Genomic DNA, 16,062 nt, shown 5'->3' with positions numbered 1-16,062 from the left:
GGTCATCTAATGAGTCGCCAGGAGGAGCAGGGTTCCGCAAGGCTTGTCGGAATCTATCAGGATCCATCAGTTTTCGCGGACGAGCCCAAATAGGTTCGCCACCCGAGCCAGGGAGGAGCGGGAAGTCAATCTTGGCTTTCAGAGCGTAGTGATCAGACCATGGCACTTCCACAGCGGGGAGCATGATCACATCTATGCCAGCCCCAAAGATCAGATCCAGCGTGTGGCCTGCTTGATGAGTGGGGCCCAAAACAAACTGGGATAGCCCTAGTGTTGCCATGGAAGTCACTAGGTCCAGAGCCTGTGAGGAGGGAGCGGCATCGGCATGGACATTGAAGTCTCCCAAAACCAGTAGGTTTGGGAACTCCAAGGCCCAGCCTGCCACCACCTCCAGCAGGTCTGACAGGGTGGCTGCAGGTGTGCTGGGTGGTCGGTACACCAGCCAGACAGCCAAGCTCTCCTTGGTGCCCCACACGAGACCAACACATTCAATGCCAGAGATCGCTGGTGATGGCAGAGCTCTGAAAGAGCAATCCTCCCGGAATAACAATGCTACTCCTCCCCCCCGACCCACAGTCCGCGATTGATGGAGGACACAGAAACCTGGGGGTGTTATCTCATGTAGGGAGACTACTTCACCTTCCCGTACCCAGGTCTCCGTCACGCAAGCCAGGTCAATCCCCTGAGAGATAAAAAAGTCACGCATGGTGGCGGTTTTGTTGCCTACGGACCTGGCATTGCACAGCACCAATGACGGAGGTGTGTAATCCTTGCTCTCCCTACCCTCATCCCTTGGGATGGGGCGTAGATTGGAGGGGGTTCGAGGATCACTGCATCTCGAAACCCTTCACCGATAGAGATATCTAGCCCCACCGCCATTCCTCCCTAGCCCTTCAATTTTGGAAATCCCAGATCCCATACTAGCCTCCCCAATAGATGGGTAACATCCCCTCAATAACAAGTCATCCTTGGGCCAGGACTCCTGGGTCAAAATGGTATGGGAAAGAGGTGGAGGTCTGATAGGGTAAGTATCCCTAGAAGATAAAACCCAACCAACCGCACCTCAGGCGGGGGGGGGACAGTCCCATGGTGTTTCATTAACTGTCAATCCCCCTCTCCCTCCTGGGTTGATTGGAGGATTGTTGGTTCTATCTGTGGCTGTGGAAGTATTAATGGGGTATGTGTTATAAAATGTGGATCACTGGCCAACAAAGAGCCAGATTCAAATTTGAAAGATCTGTCCATCCTGTCTCGCCAGGAGTACAGTAGAGAAGGCTGATCAATCTGATAAGATTTTGGAACATTAGGCAAAGGTCCAGATGTAGATTTGGTGCTGGATATCTCCAGATTGTCAGCAACATAGAGTTCTTTAGGTGTTGTTGCCATAGAAATGTCGGAGGCGCCAAATTCCTCATCTAATTTGGTGTCGTTTAAAAAGGGAACAGGGAGTTGCACTGATGTCTTTCTATGGGATAAAGAGCTGTTGGACATCTTTAAATATTGTGCTCTAGGCTCTACTGTCCTTATATTTTGGGTAGAAATCTCAGTCTTTATACTCATTAGCCTCTTCTTCAGGTCTTGTAATTCTAGGCTTACAAAGTTCTTTTCTTCCTTCGGGCAATTAGTATTTCTAGTGTTGAGCTTGGTTTCCTTTATCCGCATTAGCTTTGACTCTATGCAAGGGACCAATTGCCTCCTAGTTTCGTCCTTAAATACCCTCACTGGGCGGAGAGAATGGAGCCACCATAGGGTATCCTTTATCTCCATGAGTCGAGATGGGAGGGTTGATGACCTAAAGGTCATAAATAGGCGCATGGTGTTTCTCAAGGTAGGCAGGAAGTGGAAATTTTCTAGATCTACTTTTCGGTAATGGTAATTCAGGAGCTGAGACAAGGACATAGTAATTTGTCTGCGGTTCATCCACCTATGAGTGTATCGGTGAATCTCAAGCATTATCTGGTTCGTTTGCAAGACTTGACAGGACCTCATTTCATCCATCGTTTGAGTTGGTGAGTTATTAACAGAGTCATTTCTTATCATCCTTTTAAGCCCTTGGGTATTTAAAGGGGAGGAACTAGTATCCAATTGTTTCTCAATGTTAACTATTCTGTTGAGGATTTCATCCAGTCTTTGGAGAACCAGAACCATAGTTTCTGCAGACAACATGCAAATCTCTTGGTAGGGGTGCGTATCCCGGATTGGTTGAAAGCAGGCTCCTCTGATATCTTGTTCTAGAGGCATGGGTGGGTCAGCGTTAGGAGTGGGAGGAATCCCTCCTGCTCTTGCCCTCTTGGACGGATTAGCTTTCTCTGGGAGGAGAGGGGTCGGGTCATTGCCATCCTCCTTAAGTGGGGGTGAGGTTCCCCCAACGTTCTTACTCACTATTTGTTCTATTTGCGCCGTTTTCTCGGCTTCCTCAACCCGCTCTATTTCTGAGCCAGGGCAGATGGTGTTGGCTCTCTGCCGATTCTTTGTTTTGGAGGAGTTGTGAGTCTCAATAATGGTCTTCTGGCTCTTTGCACCTCGTTTTCTCCGTCCGGCAGGCATTCTCAATAAGGAAGTGGCAGTTGGAGGAGTGTCACTCCAATGAGGAGTGACAGTTGGAGAACTAGGCCTCAAACCTTCCGGCCTAAAAGAGCAGGTTTTAGCAGGGAAAGCCACTCCTCTCCTTGAACACACTCAGAGGTGGATATTTAAAGCACAGCCTGGAAAGAACAGGGCAAATTTTTTAGAGTGGATAAGCCCTTAGATTTAAAAAGAAGGAGATGTTCCTGCCTCTCTCATGGCGTTCAACCCTTCCGGGCTGCCCTTCCAGGTTGCACCATGCACTCAGGTTATCTTTTCTCTTTGGCAGCCTGCAAGCCTTTTGGATTAAATAATAAATCAGAGTTGGAAGGGACCCTAAGGATCATCTACTCCAACCCCCTGCAATGCAGGAATATGCAGCTATCCCACACAGAAATAAAACCTGCAAACCTTGGCATTATCAGCATCACACTTAAACCAACTGAGCTATCCAGGTGTTGCTTTTTTCTTTTATTTTTTATTGGATTTTATAAACAAGAATATCGTTATACAAATAAGTATACCAAGTTTCCTCATGTCATTTGTATATCACAAAAATAGCATAATAAATGTGGATAAATATCTACAACATATGTTGCATTATTAGTGGTCAATGTATAAGTTCTTGGTTTATGAATTGGTTTAAACAATTAGGAAGGAGAAGAAAAGGGGGGAGGAGAGTGCCAAGTGGGATTGAGTTGGGTGATTGTCAGTTTCAGTTTATTGGTTAGTTTTTCCATACTATTTGATACCATTGTTTCCCATACTATTTGATACCATTGGTCCATGCTTACTCTTGACAGGTCTCTCCAGTGTCTGGCTATCATGTTTCTGGCTGCTGAGAGTAGGTGGGTTATGAGCTCTTTGTGGTATGAGTGGGCATTGTTATATTGGAAGATTTTTAGTAGGGCCAGTTCTGGGGTGACTTCTAATACTTGTTTAGTTATTTTGTATATTTCTTGTGTGACTGCTGTCCAGAAGAGTTGGTTAATCTCATAGCCTATGTCATCCTCCCATTGTTTTTTGATTACGTCAAGGGGGTTTGTGGGGTTTTGGAGCAGTATTTTGTATATTGTGGATACCAGCCCTTTGCCATGTCCCTTTGTTGTTAGGAGGAGGTTTTTGAAGGTTGTCAAGGGCCTAGTTGCTGCTGATTTTACAATTGGGTTGCTTAGGAGGACATGTAATTGGTGGTGTGTTAGCCAGGGCATCTGGGTATGCCCTAGTTTGTCTTTTATTTCTTGTGTTGATATGGATTTGTTGTTTTCGTAGAAGTCTGCTAGGAGGTATAAGCCTTTGGCCTGCCAGGTTTTTATCTGAAGGTTTTGTTCTGCGTGGTGGAATAGTGGGTGGTGTGCCAGGGGTTTTAGTGGGGATGGGGTTGGGGACAATTTACCTACTTATTCTTTCCATGCTTTAAGCATGGTCTGTGTAAACCTGTTTAGTGTTGTGGGGATTTCCCTTATTTTGTTTGGGAGGAATGGGTATGCTGTGGTGGGGGTATTTTCAGTTGTGTCTCTCTCCAAGTGTACCCATTGTTTAATCTCGTCTTCTAGAATATATGGGATTATGTGGCATACTTGGTTGGCGGTGTAATATGATTCTATGTTGGGGATTCCCCATCTTCCTTCTGAGGAGGGGAAGTACAGGTATTTGGGGCTTTGTTGTTGTTTAGTCGTTCAGTCGTGTCCGACTCTTCGTGACCCCATGGACCAGAGCACGCCAGGCACTCCTGTCTTCAAAAGGGGCTTATTCTTGGTTTATTATGCGAGAATATAAATACCGTATTTTTTGCTCTATAAGACTCACTTTTTCCCTCCTAAAAAGTAAGGGGAAATGTGTGTGCGTCTTATGGAGCGAATGCAGGCTGTGCAGCTATCACAGAAGCCAGAACAGCAAGAGGGATTGCTGCTTTCACTGCTTTCACTCTTACTGTTCTGGCTTCTGAGATTCAGAATATTTTTTTTCTCGTTTTCCTCCTCCAAAAACTAGGTGCATCTTGTGGTCTGGTGCGCCTTAGAGTGAAAAATAGGGCACGTGTATTTTTTTCTGCCATTTGTGAAGTTGGGCTGGGGGAATTCAGATTAGGAGAGTTTGGAACAGGTAGGTTGATTTGGGAGGGTGATCATTTTGATCATGACTTTTGTCTGAGAGAATGAAGCTGGTATTGTTCTATCTCTTCAGGTCTTAGTTGATTTGTCGCCACAAGGGGTTGTGGTTGTGGAGGTATAATTTGTTGAGGTTTCTGGTTATTTGTACCCCTAGGTATCTGAACTTGGGTGTGGGAAAGTTTTATCTTGGTGATGTTTGTGAATTCTTTTTGGGTATGAGGGGGATGTTGAAGCACATAGCCTCAGACTTTGCAAAGATTACCTGTAGGCCTGACACTGTTGCAAATTTGTTGAGTTCCCTGATTACGGATGGGTAGGCAAACTAAGGCCCAGGGGCCATATCCGGCCCAATCACCTTCTAAATCCGGCCCGTGGACGGTCCAGGAATCAGCATGTTTTTTACGTGAGTAGATTGTGTCCTTTTATTTAAAATGCGTCTCTGGGTTATTTGTGGGGCCTGCCTGGTGTTTTTACATGAGTAGAATGTGTGCTTTTATTTAAAATGCATCTCTGGGTTATTTGTGGGGCATAGGAATTTGTTAATTCCCCCCCCCCTTCAAAATATAGTCTGGCCCCCACAAGGTCTGAGGGACAATGGACCAGCCCCCTGCTGAAAAAGTTTTCTGACCCCTGGTTTAGGGGGTCTGGTGTTGTGACCATTAGGTCTACTGCAAAGAGCCCCAATTTATAGGTTCTGCCTTTTATTTCAGGTGTTGCTTTTGTGATTGAACAAAATTACCTCTTCACTGAGCATATCAATGGCTACATTTGACACTGACCTAGAATTCCTGCCTGAAACCAACTGCAATAAGCTGTCAATGAGCTGACTCAGCGGAATGGAAGTTAGTAAAGAAAGGCCAAATTCTCAAAAAGGCAAGTACTTCCCATCTTAGTTAATATTAATGGAAATGTGTTCAGTTGAATTTAATAGAACTGGGACATAATATGAAACTAGTCTGAGAAGATCAGTATTGCTGATCATTCCTATTGCTAAATGGAGCCTCCAGGACCAGAGGTGGTATTATTTGGCATGCTAATTGCTAGGAGTGGGGAACAAAATTCGGAGAATGGCTGGTTCATATTCGCCTATGGGCTGTGCAGAAGCATATGGCTGTCTGCTGTTGAAAACCATCAGCACTGAACATTTACCGTATTTTTCGCCCTATAGGACGCACTTTTTCCCCTCCAAAAATGAAGGGGAAATGTGTGTGCGTCCTATGGGGCGAATGCAGGCTTTCGCTGAAGCCTGGAGAGTGAGAGGGGTCGGTGCGCACCGACCCCTCTCGCTCTCCAGGCTTCAGGAAGCTATCCGCAAGTCTTGCAAACCCGGCGGGAGGTCCCGCGGGCTGCCAAGGCTTGCGGGCAGCAGCCTTCAGCCCAAAAGCTCGGGGGACAGCGGGGAAGCGGAGCACCGCAACCCCGCTATTCTCCGACATGATCTGGAGGCTGGGGGGGGGGGGAGAAGCAGGCTTGCTTTTCCCCCCTGACAGCCCCACAACCTCGGGGGATAGCGGGGAGGCGGAGCACCGCCACCCCGCTATTCTCCGACATGATCTGAAGGCTGGCGGGGGGGAGAAGCAGGCTTGCTTTCCCCCCCTGCCAGCCCCACAACCTCGGGGGATAGCGGGGAGGCGGAGCACCGCCACCCCGCTATTCTCCGACATGATCTGGAGGCTGGCGGGGGGGAGAAGCAGGCTTGCTTTTCCCCCCTGCCAGCCCCACAACCTCGGGGGACAGCGGGGCAAGCCGCTGCCCCACGGAGGCTAGAGAGGCTGTCCCTGAAGGCAGAAGAGGGAGACGGAGCGCTCCGTCTCCCTCTTCTAGCTTGGGTATGGCTGCGCAAACCTGGGGGGGAAATAAAATTTTTTTCCTTGATTTCCCCCCAAAAAACCAAGTGCGTCCTATGGGCCGGTGCGTCCTATAGGGCGAAAAATACGGTACTAAGTGTTTTGAATAAATTGTAGAAAGGTACATGTTGGCTGACCACAGAGAAAGCAACACTATTGTGCTTCTTTAAAGACTAGTGCATGTGTAGTTTAAACTTGTAGGCACGGGCCTCCTTCAGTAGCATTTGTACGGGCTCCTACCAAAACATACCACAATCAATTTGTTGGTTTTGAAGGTATCACAAGACTCATTTGCATGGCATGCCAAGCTTATCCATTCATTGCAGTAAATCTGCAGCCTTGGAATTGCCCTTAGTTGCTCTTGTACTCTGGGCATATTGGCTTTGCAGAAAGAGTATCTGACTGAGGAAGCCGAGGCAGGACTGTAAAAAGTCGCATCCGCTCCATGTGCAATGTTCCTCTGACATATGCAGTACTGTTGCCACGGAGATAATGATTGTCCTAGTGTCATTATCCATCTATCAACAGTAAGAGTGAATTTGCTGTATGATATTGTTCAGCAAATGGAGCATTTCTGCTGAACACTAAAAACTGCTACATATTTGAGTAGGTTCTCTAAAACCAATTGGAGCATTATATGTTTCATGTTCTGAAAATACCAAAATCACTAACAATTGCCCTTTGTACGTTTTGCTTTTTAGGTTAAATGACTCAGATCTTTCACTTCCAATCCAGACCTGAAAATTGTATGCCACAAATGCAACTGGTCAGGAACACTGTTAAAATTCTTAAATGTACTACAGCTCGTTGCCATTTCCTGCCTTGAAAATTCAGCACCACGGGGGCCGAGGTGTTCAATGGGGACTTATTCTAAAGTGTGCAGAGGATGGCAGTCTTAATGTCTCTTGCTAGTGAGATGGTGTGTGGTAGCTTTACAAACTCAACTACTCATAGATGCTGCATAAACTACAAAGCAGATTTATAAATAACTATGACAGGAGACCACATGGTCAAATGTACTAAACACCAGCTTTTCTGTTTAGGCTGTGGGTGCCCAAGCTGTCTTCCCACCTGCCAAATTTATCTCCCCCCTGCAAAGTTTGCTGAGAGGCAATAGGGTTGGGGTTTTTTTGTTCTTGTTTTTATTATGTATTTTTATGCTGTGAACCACCCTGAGATCTTCACATGAAGGGTGGTATACAATCTATTTCTATGATGATGATAAGGACACATGTTGAAAGTCGCCATCCTGTGCCTTCCTCCTCATAAAGTCCACATGCCTCAAAGAGTTGTTTAGCAGGCTGAAAAGACTATGCTCTCCTGTGTGCACACTTGCACACACGTGAACTACACCATTGGCACATGGACCCCAACTGCCCCCCCCCACTGGACTGGATGTAGCCATTGGATGCAAAACGTTTGCCTACTCTTGCTTTAGCTACTGGTTTATGCATTGTTCCAATTATAAGTTGACCAGTAACCTGATGACTGTATTATAGTATTATCAAATTGAAAATAGAATTTTATTTGATCATAATTTGTATGCTACTTAATTGTAAAAACTACTACGTTGGGTTTATAGAGAATCTAAAATGTACACAAAAATGAACAATAAAAGTCAAGTTTAATGTAAGTTTACCTTAAACTCAAAATATAAATAAAATAAGCAGTTTAAAATATACATCATAAAATAAAATTGCACATTAAAATACACACTAACTTTACATATTTGGATAGGTTCATCTAAACACATGTATTTAACTGGTGTTGAAAACAGTTATAGCAAAGGAACCTGATGAATGTAAATGGTATGAAAGTTCCAAATCGATTTCTACATTTCAGGTTCTGGCACCAGCTGTTTTATCCCCATCTACCATTTTAATTAGAAAACATATAGAAAACAGTGCTTTTATAATGCCTGTAACATGCACACTGTTATAGAATGCAAAGCAGGTCATTGCAGGGAGAGGGGGAGTGATGCCTCCTTCCACAAGTAGAATTTTATGAAATGGCTGTACACAAAAATTATATAAAATTGACGCATCCACTGAAAATATATCTAAAGTAAGGTTGACTTCTTTTTAGAGTAGATTACGTTTATACCCTGCTTTTCTGTTAAAATTGTCAAAGCAAGCTAACACTGAAAGCACAATATAAAAGCATTAGTAGTACTGTATTTTTCGCCCTATAGGACGCACTTTTTCCCCTCCAAAAATGAAGGGGAAATGTGTGTGCGTCCTATGGGGCGAATGCAGGCTCCTTGGCTTCAGCGATAGCAACACGAAGCCTAGGAAGCCTGCGCTCCGGAGGCTTCGCGTTGCTTTCGCTGAAGCCAGAAGAGTCTGCTCTTTGAGGCTGGCGGTGGGGGAAAGCAGCGCTTCCCCCCATCGCCAGCCCCACAAGCTGGGTCGAAAAGCCCGCAGGAGCCGCGCAGCCTTCAAAGAGCGCACGGCTTTTGCCTGCTTTTCCCCAAGGAGGGAGAAGGGACTGACTGGCCGAGTCCGTCCCTTCTCCCTCCTGTGGGCTTTTGCGGGAGATGGGGGAATTCCCCCACATCCCGCAAAAGCAGGCAAAAGCCGTGCGCTCTTTAAAGGGGCTGTGCGGCTTCTGCTGGCTTTTCTACGAGGTGGGAGAATTCCCCCACCTCGTAGAAAAGCCCACAGGAGCCGTGCAGCCTTTAAAGAGCGCGCTGCTCTTGGGGGCTTTTCCCCAAGGAGGGAGAAGGGAATGACTGGCCGTTTCAGTCCCTTCTCCCTCCTGGTTGAAAAGCGCGGCTCCTGTGGGCTTTTGCGGGAGGTGGGGGAATTCCGCCACCTCCCGCAAAAGCAGGAAGAAGGTCTTGGAGTAGCGCACAGTCTGCGGGGGGGGGGGGTAATATTTTTTCCTTGATTTCCCCCCGCCCCCCTGAAAGCTAAGTGTGGCCTATGGGCCGGAAAATACGATACATATTTAGCATGACAGTACAAAGGATAATATTTTCCAGCTGCTGCTGCTCAATGTTGTTTCCAGAGCAGAATTTCTGGGGGTTGGACTTTGATCTCCAAAACACCATCCTCTTGGGAGCCATCTATGGTTTGTTTTTCTAATTTATATTAGAACCGGATAATGCATGACACTGGAGAATGCCAAAAAATTATTACTACTACTATCTGAATGAGAAAGTGAAATATGAATATGCAGTCACAACTTATTTAAAAGGCAGAAGATAGTGCAAATTGTACTTAACATTTGTTTACATGCATTTTATATTTGGAAAACAAAAGCACATTTGCTACATTTGTTATATTTTTATATGCAAACATTGTATATAATAGAAATGTAAGAATCATTGCATTGGAGTATTTGCATTGCCACATTGCAATCCTGGATTTGCATAAAGTCATGGCAGGGGAGGGTGGGAGCACTGAGACATAAAAAGGGGACATTTTAAACAATGGTAGAAGTCTAAGTAGAGCAAGCAGGGGTGACACTGAGGAGAGGAAGTGACTGTTTAAAATAAGGCTTGAGTACAACAAGAAGGAAGTTAGGAATGTTAGCTTTTTGGAGTTAGCGTCTGTGTTGAACCCATCTCTTTAATTTCTTGTTAGAACTTTTTAAAAATCCCAGTGTTCCACCATCCTTGCTTTATTCAAACCTTTACTGCTGTTTAAAACTGCCATTTCTCCTTTCAATGTTACTACATAATTTATGTGGAAATGGTTTAATTTGGTTGCATACTTTTTGATGTTTTATTTGTTTATGACCACTTTTGTTATGTTTGCAATTTATATTTTTTCATGTTGTAAGCCGCCTTAAACATGATTTGAACTAGGAAAAGGTGAAACAAATAAAATTATGTATGGCCATTACTGCTTTATTCAAACTTCTGCCATTGTTTAAAACAACCACTTTCCCCCTCTCACCGTACTACCCTTCTTGCTGTACTCAAACATCTCTCTCTGCCATTGCTCAACTGTCTTGTGTGAGATAAAGGATGCAGAGCCCGCAAATATTCCATAATACCTTCCCACAATGTATTTCACTTCTTGTACAATGTGGTGTGCTCAACATTAAGTGCAAGATTCAGTGTAGTAATTTACAGCAGAAGATGTTTTGTGAGCAGGCAAACCACCCACATGTGTGCAACACCCCCCAACTGATCTTAACTGAAGAATCTAACTGGGAGGCTTGCTCTTAAGATTCCATTCATCTTAAAGATGGAATAACATATCATGGGTGCATGCAAAGGGGGATGCAGAATAGGAAAGAAGCTAAGGTGTGGATATGGGGGTGATCTGTGCAAGTATTGTTGGCATCCGACTTGTCTCAAGAAACAATGAAGTGCATCTCGGGGGGTGAAGTCAAACCACTGTGTTAGCAGCATTGAAGTGAGCTCCCTGTGACATTGAAGTGACCTCCCTGTATGGAGGTTCTGTGCTGTCCAGACAAGACCCCACCCCTTGGCCTTGCTGATATGGTCCAAAGGAAAGCAGAGCAATACATTTGGCACCAGTTCAGCTGCAGGTGTTATCAGATGCGTACCATTTTCATCTAACCATTTTAGGGACTCCACTCCGGATTCGTGTAGGGTTTACTTCTGAGTCTTTACTTCTCCTGAAGATATCCCACAAGGCAGCGGAGGTTTAGGATCAATTTCCTTCTAGATGGGCTACCTTCCCAGGTGGACAAGCCCCATCTGCCCCTCACATACCTCAACAACACCTGCAGAAACTGCCTTCTTGATCGTTGGACCCCCTCTTGCTCTCATCCACTCAATTTGCTGGAGCCTGCCTTTCCATGCAGGAGAAGTCCCTAACTCACCAAGGGTTTGAGACCCATTGGCTCCCCTCACCTGGTTTAGCTGGCCAGATAAATCCATTCTGGGGGGGGGGGGGGGCGTGGCTGCTATCGCATACTGACAGCTTCTAGGAGCCAACGGTGAGAGCTGAGTGCATGATGGGGACCGAAGGTGGGCAGACTACCCCTGGAGGAACATGACGTGTCCACCAGCAGAGGTGCTACCCCTCTCCAAATACTCCCATATATCTGTGTGAGTAAGAGGCATCAAAATAGGGGTGAAGATTAAAGCAGGGGCATATAAGGGTCCACAGAGTAGAAGGGTATGGTGGCTTCATAATTAGAAGGAGAAAAGTATGCGGGAGGAGGAAGGTACACGTTACCATGGGGTAGTTTTGTGTGCAAGAGGGTGTTTGGGACATCAGGAAGGCAGGTTCATCCACAGGTCAGAAGGAAAACTTGAAGTGCGATCAGCTTTTTAATTCAAAAAAGTCAAGGTGAATACATTGCTGAGACTTGTCTGGGCCCTCCTTCCCTTTCTAGTCCTCTTCCTCTGGACTCCTCCTAAGCAGCCATAAACTACAAGGAGGAGGAGCCCCTCTGGGCTTCCTCTTCTGTGTCATCCGGGGAGGGGGGGACATTATTGGGTGGTTAATGCGCACAACTCTTCCTCATCCAGCGAGGCCCTGACATTGGGGTGCACAAAAGGAAGGGGAGGAGGTGGCATGGGCATAAATGTTAAAAAGGGTGTAAAGCAGGTATGCAGAACAGAAGAGAGAAGTGTCTTCAGAAGTGGGGTTAGGAAGATGAAAGTGAGCTTAGTAGTTGTAAAGTGTAATGGTTGAGTGTTGGTGTGGCTGGAGGATGGGTGGCAGCTAACAGATTGAGGTTGAATCCGGACAAGACAGAAGTACTGTTTTGGGGGGACAGGAAATGGGCAGGTGTGGGGGACTCCTTGATCCTGAATGGGATAACTGCCCCTGAAGGACCTGGTGCGCAGCCTGGGAGTCATTTTGGACTCGTAGCTGTCCATGGAGGCGCAGGTTAATTCTGTGTCCAGGGCAGCTGTCTACCATCTAGTACGCAGGCTGAGACCCTACCTGCCCGCAGTCTGTCTCGCCAAAGTAGTGCATGCTCTAGTTATCTCTTGCTTGGGTTACTGCAATGCGCTCTACGTGGGGCTACCTTTGAAGGTGACCCGGAAACAACAACTAATCCAGAATGCGGCAGCTAGACTGGTGACTGGGAGAGACCGCCAGTACCACAACACCGGTCTTGAAAGACCTACATTGGCTCCCAGTATGTTTCCAAGCACAATTCAAAGTGTTGGTGCTGACTTTTAAAACCCTAAACGGCCTCTGTCCAGTATACCTACCCCCATCGTTCTGCCCGGAAACTGAGGTCCAGTTCCGGGGGCCTTGTGGCGCTTCCCTCACTACAAGTAGTGAAGTTACAGGGAACCAAGCAGAGGGCCTTCTCAGTAGTGGCGCCAGCCCTGTGAAACACCCTCCCACCAAAGGAAAAAACAAACTACCAGGCTTTTAGAAGACATCTGAAGGCAGCCCTGTTTAGGGAAGCTTTTAATATCTGAAAGATTGTATTTTAATATTGTGTTGGAAGCCGCACAGAGTGGCTGGGGAAACCCAGCCAGATGGGCGGGGTATAAATAATATATTATTCATCATCATTATTATTATTGTTATTATTATTATTATTATTTATTATTAATAATAATAATAATTTGTGGATCCTGCTGGCCCACAGTCTTAACACTTCTGGATTCACCCACAACAGGGAAACTAGAGAGAAATGTCATGATTAAATCTGATATATGTAATTCTAGTGTTTCACTTTTACCTGCAAGATAAAAAATAGATGGGCGGGGTATAAATAATAAATTATTATTATTATTGTTATTATTATTGTTGTTGTTGTTGTTATTATTATGGGGAAACCCATGGGGGTTAATGTGGGGGGAATGGCAAGGTGTTGGTGAGTGGGGTAAGGGGGTGCAGCCTCCCATAAACCTAAAGACCAATTGTTCTAAGAGCTCATTGGTTCCCACAGTCAGTCCGCTCTGGAGGAAAATACAGTGGCACCTCAGGTTACATACGCTTCAGGTTACAGACTCTACTAACCCAGAAATATTACCTCGGGTTAAGAACTTTAAGAACTTAGATCATGGCCACTGGGCCCATCACCTCCTGGCAAATAGAAGGGGAAGAAATGGAGGCAGTGAGAGATTTTACCTTCTTGGGGTCCATGATCACTGCAGATGGTGACAGCAGTCACGAAATTATTATTATTTATTACTTTTCCAACAATTAAAACTCTACATAGAAGAAATAAAAATGGACAATACAATACAATACAAAAACACTACATAACACTAACACTAACACCTAACACTTAACACATTAAACTAACAAAACAAAAACAATTTAAAGCCCATCAAACAATTTCAATATCTTATCTTCCATTCACTTATTTCAACGACCTCCCCACACCTTCCTTTTTGTATTCCACTTCTATTAATTATTTCAGCAATTCCTTTCCATCTTCTTCTGTTTTCTATCCTATAGTTATCTTAAGACACTCTAACCTTATTTTTTCCTTTAGCACTCTATTAATCTATTTATACTTAATTCCTTATAACATTTCTACTAAAGCCATATAACTTCATTCCAACTTTGTTCTAACATTCATTAATTTTACAGTATTTCTGTAGATAGTCTTTAAACTTTTCCCAGTCTTCTTCCACCGACTCTTCTCCCTGGTCTCGGATTCTGCCAGTCATTTCCGCCAGTTCCATATACTCCATCAACTTCATCTGCCATTCTTCCCGGGTGGGTAAATCTTGTGTCTTCCAATAGTTCGTGATGAGTATTCTTGCTGCTGTTGTTGCATACATAAAAAAAGTTCTATCCTTCTTTGGCACCAATTGGCCGACCATGCCCAGGAGAAAGGCCTCTGGTTTCTTCAGGAAGGTATATTTGAATACCTTTTTCATTTCATTATATATCATCTCCCAGAAAGTCTTAATCCTTGGGCATGTCCACCAAAGGTGAAAGAATGTACCTTCAGTCTCATTATTCCAACATTTATTATCGGGCAAATGGTAAATTTTTGCAGGCTTGACTGGTGTCATGTACCACTTATAAATCATTTTCATTAGATTTTCTCTTAGGGCATTACATGCCATGAATTTCATACCTGTAGCTGTTCCCAGTCAGCCATCATTATGTTATGTCCAACATCTTGTGCCCATTTAATCATAACTGATTTCACCATTTCATCCTGAGTATTCCATTTCAACAGCAAGTTATACATTCTTGGCAGATTCTTGATTTTTGGCTCTAACAATTCTGTTTCCAATTTTGATTTTTCCACCTGGAAACCAACTTTTTGTAAACAATGTAGTGACAGAAGAGTTTAATTGTGAACAATGTAGTGACAGAAGAGTTTAAGATTGAGAAAGGGACACGACAAGGCTGCCCAATTTCTCCTTTGTTTTTTATATCGGTCCTTGAGGTGTTGTTAAACATGATTAGAAAGGACAAAGAGGTTAAAGGTATACAAGCGGGAGCTAAACAGTACAAACTGAAAGCATTTGCTGATGACTTAGTATTGACTTTACAGGAGCCAGAATCTAGTACTAAAAGGGTATTGGAACTGATCCAAGAATTCGGACAGGTAGCAGGTTTTAAGTTGAACAAGATGAAAACTAAGGTTTTAGAGAAAAACTTAACTGTGAATGAGAGAGAGAAGTTTCAGGAGGAGACAGGATTAACATTGGTTAAGAAAGTGAAATACTTAGGGGTTAACATGACTGCCAAAAATGTGAATTTATTTAAGGATAATTATGAAAAATGTTGGACTGAAGTGAAAAAGGATTTAGAAATATGGACAAATTTGAAGTTATCATTGTTAGGCCGAATTGCTGTGATAAAAATGAATGTATTGCCAGGGATGTTGTTTTTATTTCAAACATTGCAAATTTTGGATAAGATGGACTGTTTCAAGAAGTGGCAGAAAGATATTTCCAGATTTGTTTGGCAGGGCAAGAAGCCTAGAATAAAATTTAAGATATTAACTGATGCTAAAGAAAGAGGTGGATTTGCCCTGCCATACCTTAAACTTTATTATGAATCAGCTGCTTTTTGCTGGCTGCTTCTTGAAAACACTGACGTGTTGGATCTAGAAGGTTTCAATAATGCATTTGGCTGGCATGCATACTTGTGGTACGATAAGGTAAAAGCACATAAAGCATTTAAAAATCATATTGTTAGAAAAGCATTGTTTAATGTTTGGATAAGATATAAGGATTTGTTAGAAAAGAAAACCCCAAAATGGCTGTCACCAATGGAAACGAAGGCACAGAAAAAACTCAATATGGAGGCCCAATGGCCAAAATATTGGGAAATTCTGGAACAAGATGGAGACAGAAAATTGCAGAGCTTTGAAAAATTGAAAAATAAAGTGCGAGATTGGCTCCATTATTATCAAATAATGGAGGCATACAATTTGGACAAAAAAGCAGTAACGAAATTAAAAGACACCTGCTCCTTGGGAGAAAGGCTATGGCAAACCTAGACAGCATCTTAAAAAGCAGAGACATCACCTTGCCAACAAAGGTCCGTATAGTGAAAGCCATGGTTTTCCCAGTAGCGATGTATGGAAGTGAGAGCTGGACCATAAAGAAGGCTGATCACTAAAGAATTGATGCTTTTGAATTATGGTGCTGGAGGAGACTCTTGAGAGTC

At 44.2% G+C, this 16,062-nt stretch overlaps 1 long non-coding RNA gene across 2 annotated transcripts in view; it reads left to right on the top strand.

The window, feature by feature from the left end:
* LOC310680200 overlaps window positions 1-16,062 on the top strand; it is a 179,585-nt gene that overhangs the window by 107,729 nt on the left and 55,794 nt on the right. Inside the window, exon 1 of one of the 2 annotated variants that reach the window (XR_014512675.1) lies at window positions 6,588-6,613. The exons of the other annotated variant lie outside the window; for it this stretch is intronic. This is a non-coding gene — a long non-coding RNA (uncharacterized lncRNA). Of the gene's footprint in view, window positions 1-6,587; window positions 6,614-16,062 lie in introns of those variants that run through there. 2 annotated transcript variants of the gene reach the window in all.

Source organism: Podarcis tiliguerta (genome assembly GCF_965153285.1).
Source record: "Podarcis tiliguerta genome assembly, chromosome: 6".
Lineage (NCBI taxonomy): Eukaryota > Metazoa > Chordata > Lepidosauria > Squamata > Lacertidae > Podarcis > Podarcis tiliguerta.
Note: the sequence above shows the minus strand (reverse complement) of the source record. Positions and strands in the feature narration are given on the sequence as shown.